Here is a 7,839-nt window from a genome sequence, read left to right on the forward strand (position 1 = left end):
TAGCATTTTCTTTGAGTTTTTACACGATTGTGTAACATGAAGCTCTCCATCCATGGAAAAGATTGTTGTATTCTATTCAATATGCAAAAGTTACTGAACAATGCAAGCCATGCTAATGCTTTGAGACATATTCAGGATGTTCCAAAACGGCTAACCTCCAATATTTGAAACATCTTCTGCAGAGAGAGGGAGAGGCTGACTTTTGTGCACCTGCTTAAAGATTGAATATCAACAATTGTAAAATATTGATTTGAATGATTGTGAACAGCTCCAATCAACAACAGGGCATTTTATCCTACATGAGGTTTTTGCCGTTTTCCCCTATGACTCCCATTAATGTAGCATTAGTAATAGCTACATTTTGCTGATATTTGTATAGCTATTACCAGTGAACCAAACAATACATTTGACTTTCACTTGGTTCATAGGGTGTTTTCACATAGTTTCACAAGCCCTTTTTAAATAAACCAAACTAGTCCTCTAAAAAGAGGCTTGGAGAAAACAAACTCCCTTCTCCTTGTGTTCATAATGTCCTTTTTCAAAAGAAAAATGCCTTTGTTTGGTCCACTTCAGCCGTAATGAGATCCCAGTCGTCTTTACAATCACACCTTTCTTTAAAAGTCAGTCCCTTCATGGCTGTTAAAAATTGTGATTTAAGACTTCTGTTCCAAATTGCTATTCAGTGTATCCATTTTAGGAAACAAAATCATGACCATAAGATCATCATGCAATATCTCTTAAATCATGAGTCAAGCAAGGACTTCAAGGACTTAAGTTACCTACTAGCCTTTAATAAGTACCATCATTTGGTTTAATTTTGCGTAGCCAATCATTTTGTAAAATAGGTGTCTCTCTTTCCAAATGGTGGATAAATCTTTTTGGAACCAAACTCTTCAAATCAAGGGTTACATTGCAAAATATTTTATATAATTTAGGATAAAAATCTCTCTGATGTTAATTATTCAATATTTAAAAAATACAACCGGTTCAACCTCTGCCTTATCTTCCTAGTTTTTGCCATCATGACTATTGATTGTGTTGGAAATTTCATCACTTCACTGTAGAGCTTTATGTAGCTTTCAGTTTGACGGTAGTGCTGCTCTCCAATACACTTAAGAGCCAAAACGAACAGCAAACAGTTGAACCCAAAAAGCGATTGTCGTTTCAACAATGGGACATGCCTACATTCGATTTTCCAATTATCCATTGCCTGAAATTTGCATATATTGTGGTATTGGATATGTTTTTTGAGCTAGTTTGCAAGTAGACTGCACAAGTACTCTGATGCTGCATTCAAAGTAGGATATGTGGGATTTTTTGTGGGGTCTGTTATTTACAACACAAGCAGTAAACATACCATCCACTGATCTCAGCAGTCCAAGGTATTAAAAATCAAAATTATCAGTTATTTTCACACTAATACAGTCAACCGTACTTGCGAAAAATGATAAATATCTGCTGTAGTTCGTTTATGGTTGATTTTAAATACAGAAATCCAAATTATTTTGGATGTTGGCATTCCAACGAGTAAAACACGTAAAGAGCGCTTTCACGCTGAAGCATCAAAATACTGTTCTTCCACTACTTCCAATATGACCTGAATGTAACAGAAAATTGGTAGCCAGCAAAGTAAACAAAGAAGTGTGTGAGCAACACTAAAAAAGTATCAAATGGACTATTATAACTGAAATGTCATGATAATTGTTTAATCACAGCTATTTAAAGATGTGGAACTGCAGTGTGTTACTGTGTTGAAAAGTTGTTATAATCGCTTTTTGGGTTAAGCTGTGGGAGCTTGCTTTGGCCTGTGAGTGTGTACCAGTGCTACCAGGCACTTTGTAAAGGTAGATCTTGGAATTTCAAATGGATTTCTTATTTTTTAAATGAAACTTAAATTTCTGTTTCATGATGTGAAAATGAATACTAATAGTAGAAAACTAATCATGTCAATATCATAAGGCCAAAACATATGCCCATTATTGAATTTGGTCAGGCTTGTCATAGGTGGAATCTGATGGGCTTATCATGGACTGTCTCCAAACACCAGCCTTTTAAACACTAGTTAATATGACAGCCGTGGTAACCTGTTAACGACACAGTGAACTTAGAAAATCATGTGGGGTTTTTCCTTTTCTTGAAATATGACATCATTGAGCATTCAGTGTATATTATATGCAATAATTTTACCAAAAGATATTTACCGCTATTGTCACCCCACTTGCTCTTTCATTTCATGAATCACATCCATCAGCCCATAAGTGAACTGCGACTGCTTGTACTTGATAATATACAAATGAGGATCACAGCCAAATGGACACAAAAGCAAACTGTACTCGACCACTTTCCAAGGACGGCTTAGCTTGGTTTGTTTCAGAGGGGTATATGCTTCTTTGCAGGGCTCCCAAAAAATGCTGACTAATCGATATGAGTTCACTTGAATGGCTGAAATGGACCGAGTAGAGTTCTCTTAGGCCAAAGAACTATGTGGATTTAACATGGGGAAAAAAAGGAAGAATGGGCTGATGCAAGCGCTGATGATGGGATTTAAACTTTATGAGTCTTCTGTTGCCCTGCAATAACCAGATACCACTATTAAAACATTCTTAATTCATCATACTGGGAAATGCTACTAGATCAGCTTATTTCATTCAGTGCACCAGTAGTATAATCAAATAAACAAGTTAAGAGTTAAGTTAAAATTAAAAGTTAACAATAATTAGCCCTCTTAAAAACTTGAATCGTCAATTAAACCAATTTCAAGTCAGTAAAACTACATAAATGCATATTACTGTGCTGCAGTTCCCTTCAGATGGTATGATGATTCCACACTTCCACATTGTAGCTTTCAACTCTCTCAAATGCTTGTCTGCACTCAACATGTATACTGTTACTGTCAAACAGGCTGTTATAGTCTATCTTTACTGAATATTTCCTTATGCTAAGTGCCTCAAATGCCTTTGGCAGTTTGACAATATTGTACTGTATTCCCCTGTCCAACTTAATGGTTCTCTTTCCTCAAATAAATGTACATACCTTTTGAAAAAAATGTAGTTATTTTTCTTGGTTGTGACTTGTGACTCTGTAAATAATCACCAACGACCAGTGGCAAGCAAAGCACACCAGTATAACATAATTTTGTTAACCTTTTTCCAGCATGGTTGAAAATAAATTAATTTTAGATTTGTCCACATTTAAATGATTGTACAGCTGTGCATGTAAAAATCCTAAACAAAAATGATGAAGCCAAGAGCTCTGTGTAGTATAGGGTTGAAACGATAACCAGTCCATTTTCAAATGAATGTGATCATGCTGAAAAGATCCACATGAGGGCAGTGCATGTTTAAATGTGAAGGTATTTCCAGTCTGAGTTTCCGTCCTGTTAAAAATTAAAAGTCACAATTAATCCTCTTTCCCTCAAAACAATTTGTTCTAATGACATTGATGTACTCACCCAAGATCAAAAGTCATGGACAAACAGCTAATTCAAGTCTGTAAATTAATTTAAAATTTGATACCAAAAGAAGGCAGCCACTTAGGTTTTTGATTAATATTGTTGGCCATTTTGAGTAATTGCTTCAATCATATTTTAATTTCATAGTTCTTTTGCTATCCTCACCCCAAGTCTGACACACACATTTGGATGTTTTTTTCAACTTTCTCTACAATATTACAGGGACAAACATTTTTTATTAGTGCATGTTTTATTACAGTTTTTCACAATTGTTTACATACTAAAACTGGAACTTGGGACACAATCACTAAAACCTGAAACTCATGTAACCAGTCCCTAAACCAAGTCTGCAAACCTACAAGCACATTTTCTGCTTTTCACTCAGTTTGCAATTCTCAGTCACACTTTTTTGCAAAACACTACACACACTCTCTCGTTCTCTACATTAGGCACAACATTCAAAAACTAAAATCACATGTGTTCATTTGGAAGCACTGCCATCCCAAATGCTTAAGTTAATTTACCAATTGGCAACATCCACCTATCACACATATAAACATTAATATCTGAATTGTTCACTCAGAAATCAGAGCTTTAGCACTATAAAAAAGGCCACAGGTGAGCTCTCTTGCTTTTGAGAACAATGGAAACCAATGTTGCAGTGAGAGCTAGAGGAAGAGGAGTGACAGTAAGAGGAGGACGAGGACAAAGAAGAGCAAGGAGAACAGTTATCTCAGATGAGATCCGGGTCACTTTGGTTCACCATGTGGTCCACATGGGTTGAGCATGAGGGAGGCTGGGCAGAGAGTCCAGCCCAACCTGAGCTTCACTGCTGCTTCCATCATCCAGATATTCAGACATGAGAACAGGCAAGTAGCCTAATCTCTACACCATGCTACTGTTCTTTATACTGTAGTATACAGTAGTAGTAGTAGTAGTAGTAGTAGTAGTAGTAGTAGTAGTAGTAGTAGTTGTCCTACACATCAGTAGGCCTGTGCTACTCGGTGATGGTTGGCCAATGTTACAGTAATGTGTCATTTTATATTGAAAAATAGAAATATTCTTGTACCCTAACCAATCACATCCTGTTTTTAGATCTTCTGCAGAACTGAGAGACGACCAGCCTGTGTGAACATGGCTTGTGATGCAGATGAGGTGTCCGACACAAACAGGAGGCAGGATGCAGCCTCATTTTTTTTATCCTTTTTCTTTATCTACTTACTTTTTTACAGAAAACATTTTTTTTCTGTTTTTCTCCTACTGCATTGTGTTTTCTATGTAGAACACTTCACATATCCAACACATATTCAAGTGTTGAAATAAAGTATTTGTGATTGAAATAAAGTATTTGGGCGTAACAATTTGTGTATATATACATTACTGTAACAGTCTTTTACAACAGGCTACTGTGCATGAGTGTACCTCTGGACATGCAAAAGGCATAAGCCTATTGATGAGATATTCATAATTGTGTTTTCCGTTGAGCACATCAGTGTGTAGTCGGTTGTTAGAAACATGTATTCATTTGATGTTTGTGTGTGTCATTTTATTGCAAAATAACATTTTGAAAAGAGATAAAATGGTTTTGAATGCAGTGTTTCATTTTGCCAGTGATTTGTGGGGTTTTGCATTTTGTGTTAGTGGTTTTGTGTTTTGTGTTTAGAGTTTGGAGAAAATGAGCCCTAGTTTCAGAAAATGTGTGTAAGTAATTCAAGTTCCAAAGCAATAATAAATATAAAGGGAAAAAAGTGCAAAAATCTGAAACAAGTACAATGTTTGTAATATATTTATAAATATGAAGGCCTACAATATTTTTCTTTTTACTACTTACCACTGCCTACAGTTGAGTTATGAATTTGGGAAAGTCCATTCCTGTTTGGGAGGGGGACCAAAAAGAGAACAGTTGATTTAAAAAGAAATAAAAATTGATGAAATATGGTGGTATAATCAAATCCAAGCCAATACGCCATTTAAAAAAGAAATCTGTCTTTATACCAGAATTAGTGGTTTCTTCCAGTTTTCTGACATATAAAAAGCTAAAACGCAAGGTATGCTGCCTGTGTCAATGTATTATGGTGGTGATAAAGGAAAATTAAATAATCCAACTCTGACATACAGCGCATGTTATTTCACATTTCAACACTGATAACAAGCCGGTATATTTGACGTCCAGAATTCAAGGTCTAGTCTACTCATTTAATGATTTAAGTTTTATCTCATCCCAGCCTTTGATTCCTCTGTGAGCATTGATTGATTGAGTCATTGGCAGATGAATCGATTAGTACATGAAATTGTTGATTGAAATAAAAGTAGGTATTCAAAGTCACAGTTAAAGATTCAGTTAAACTTTTTTGATGCTTGTGGGCAAATCGGGTCGTTGCGGCAGCAAAAGTAATAGAACAGCAGGGGAAAAGGACATATAGAATATACGCATACAAAGGGAATATAAAGTAGACAATAAAAATAGCAGAAACAACAAGAAGCGTAAAAATAAAACAAAACAATAAAGAATATACTGTTTACAAAAAATGTGTATGGATATAAGTTAATACAAGTAGATATATAAGTATATATAAATATAGTTATGTATAGAAATATTTGCTATATTATAAACATATAGGAATAAATATGTATAAATATAAGTTATAACTTATAAACATGGAACAGGAAAAGTGTGCAGAGAATGCGCAGAAACATCCAGAGGAAAAAAAGTGCAGCAAATAAACATGAAATTTGTGCAGTATATATATACATACGAAGATATGAGTATATATAAATATAGGTACGTACAAACATATTTACTATAAATGTGTATATATGTATTGTATGTAAAGGAGGCAGGTGCAGGCAATAGGCTGATGAGGCAGTAGGGGAGCCAGGTCTGCAGACACGTGTAGGATTTTTAAATAGGTCACGCTCACATCAGGGACGTCGTTGCACGATGCTTCTGACTTCCCTGCTGCAGAAGTGGTTCAGGCCAGTGGCCTGCGGCTCTGGAGGAGAGGACTGGGTGGGGGATGGGATGAGATGGAGCAGGGGGTGGTCTATATGGTGCATTATCATCCAAAGAGAAGAGCTGGGGTTTTATTCTGAATTGGGAATTTATGGCCAAATTCATCCATGTTGATGGAACTGAACTGTGATATTAACCTTGCATTGTATATCAACTGTTTAGTCTTGGGTCAATGGGTGAACATGATGTGACTTTTTTATAAAGCGCATTGGCTCTTGTCTATACTACAACAAGGTCATGTCTGTTTGCAGCTGAAAAGGCTGTTTGAATCGAACAGAGTGACTTCACAGACAGATATCATAATGTGATCACTAGCTATTATAGATAATGGCCCTCAAAAAGCTGTGTTTGTTTTTAGGTAGTTTATCTGTGTATAGCCTATATATGGTTACTGTGTCATCTATTGAAATCGTTCAGCTTGGTACTGTGGTAGAAAATATTTTGTTTTTATATTTTTTTGTAGTGAGGGATTGCATGTGCCATGAGCATGTAAATGCTAGCAGTCACTTCAAAATAAGAGCAGAAATAGCATGTTTGTGTTGGACTGTCAAGGCCAAGGCTCTGTTTATGCCTGTGAGGGACCGAGCAGGTAGGACACAAGAGGCAAAAATAAGGGCTTTTATTAACCCAAAAGTATTTACAATAGGATGGGTAACAAAAACCAGGTTTAAAAAGTGCAGATAAATAGATAAATTGTGAATAAATTAGGTTAGGTACAACTGGCTGAACTGTTCTAAGCCTCACTGTAACTGAGGTCAAATTAACAGAACAGAACTTAACAAAAAGCAACATAACCAGTGCACAACTAAACCAAACTGCCTGATGGAGGATAGAGAGTGGGTTCTATATATACCATGGCCAGTCCATAGTACATCAGTTCCAAAATACAGGCTATATAACTTATACATATTATTGTTTTAAGTTTTTAAAATTCAATTAACTTACATTAATTAAGTTATTTTCTAGTAACATACAGATTTCCTACATTTTAATATTGAAGGCACAGATGAACTCTTTAGGTAGTATCAATTAACCCCCCCCATATCTCCCGGGAGATGGTTCATTCCACCACCCCCAACCCAGTATTTGGTACTGGCCGAAACGAGCTGCTCACTCTTTGGCAGTTGGACGAGGTGGTGGACGACTCCTGGTGAGATGACACACATACAGACAGATGAGAGGAGAGAGAGAGATGAGGTGAATGTAAAACATAGTCAACTTAAAATAACCAAACAAATAGCAATAGTGACTATACAATTTAACTAAGAAGCGTGCACTCAACTTAGACAAACTTGTAACGTCAAATCGCTATATGCTATATGAAACAAATGCTATTTGTCGTTATTATGGGATCCGTATGTATATGCATTGTGTA

Source organism: Centroberyx gerrardi, chromosome 20, assembly GCF_048128805.1.
Source record: "Centroberyx gerrardi isolate f3 chromosome 20, fCenGer3.hap1.cur.20231027, whole genome shotgun sequence".
In the NCBI taxonomy this organism is placed as follows: Eukaryota; Metazoa; Chordata; class Actinopteri; order Beryciformes; family Berycidae; genus Centroberyx; species Centroberyx gerrardi.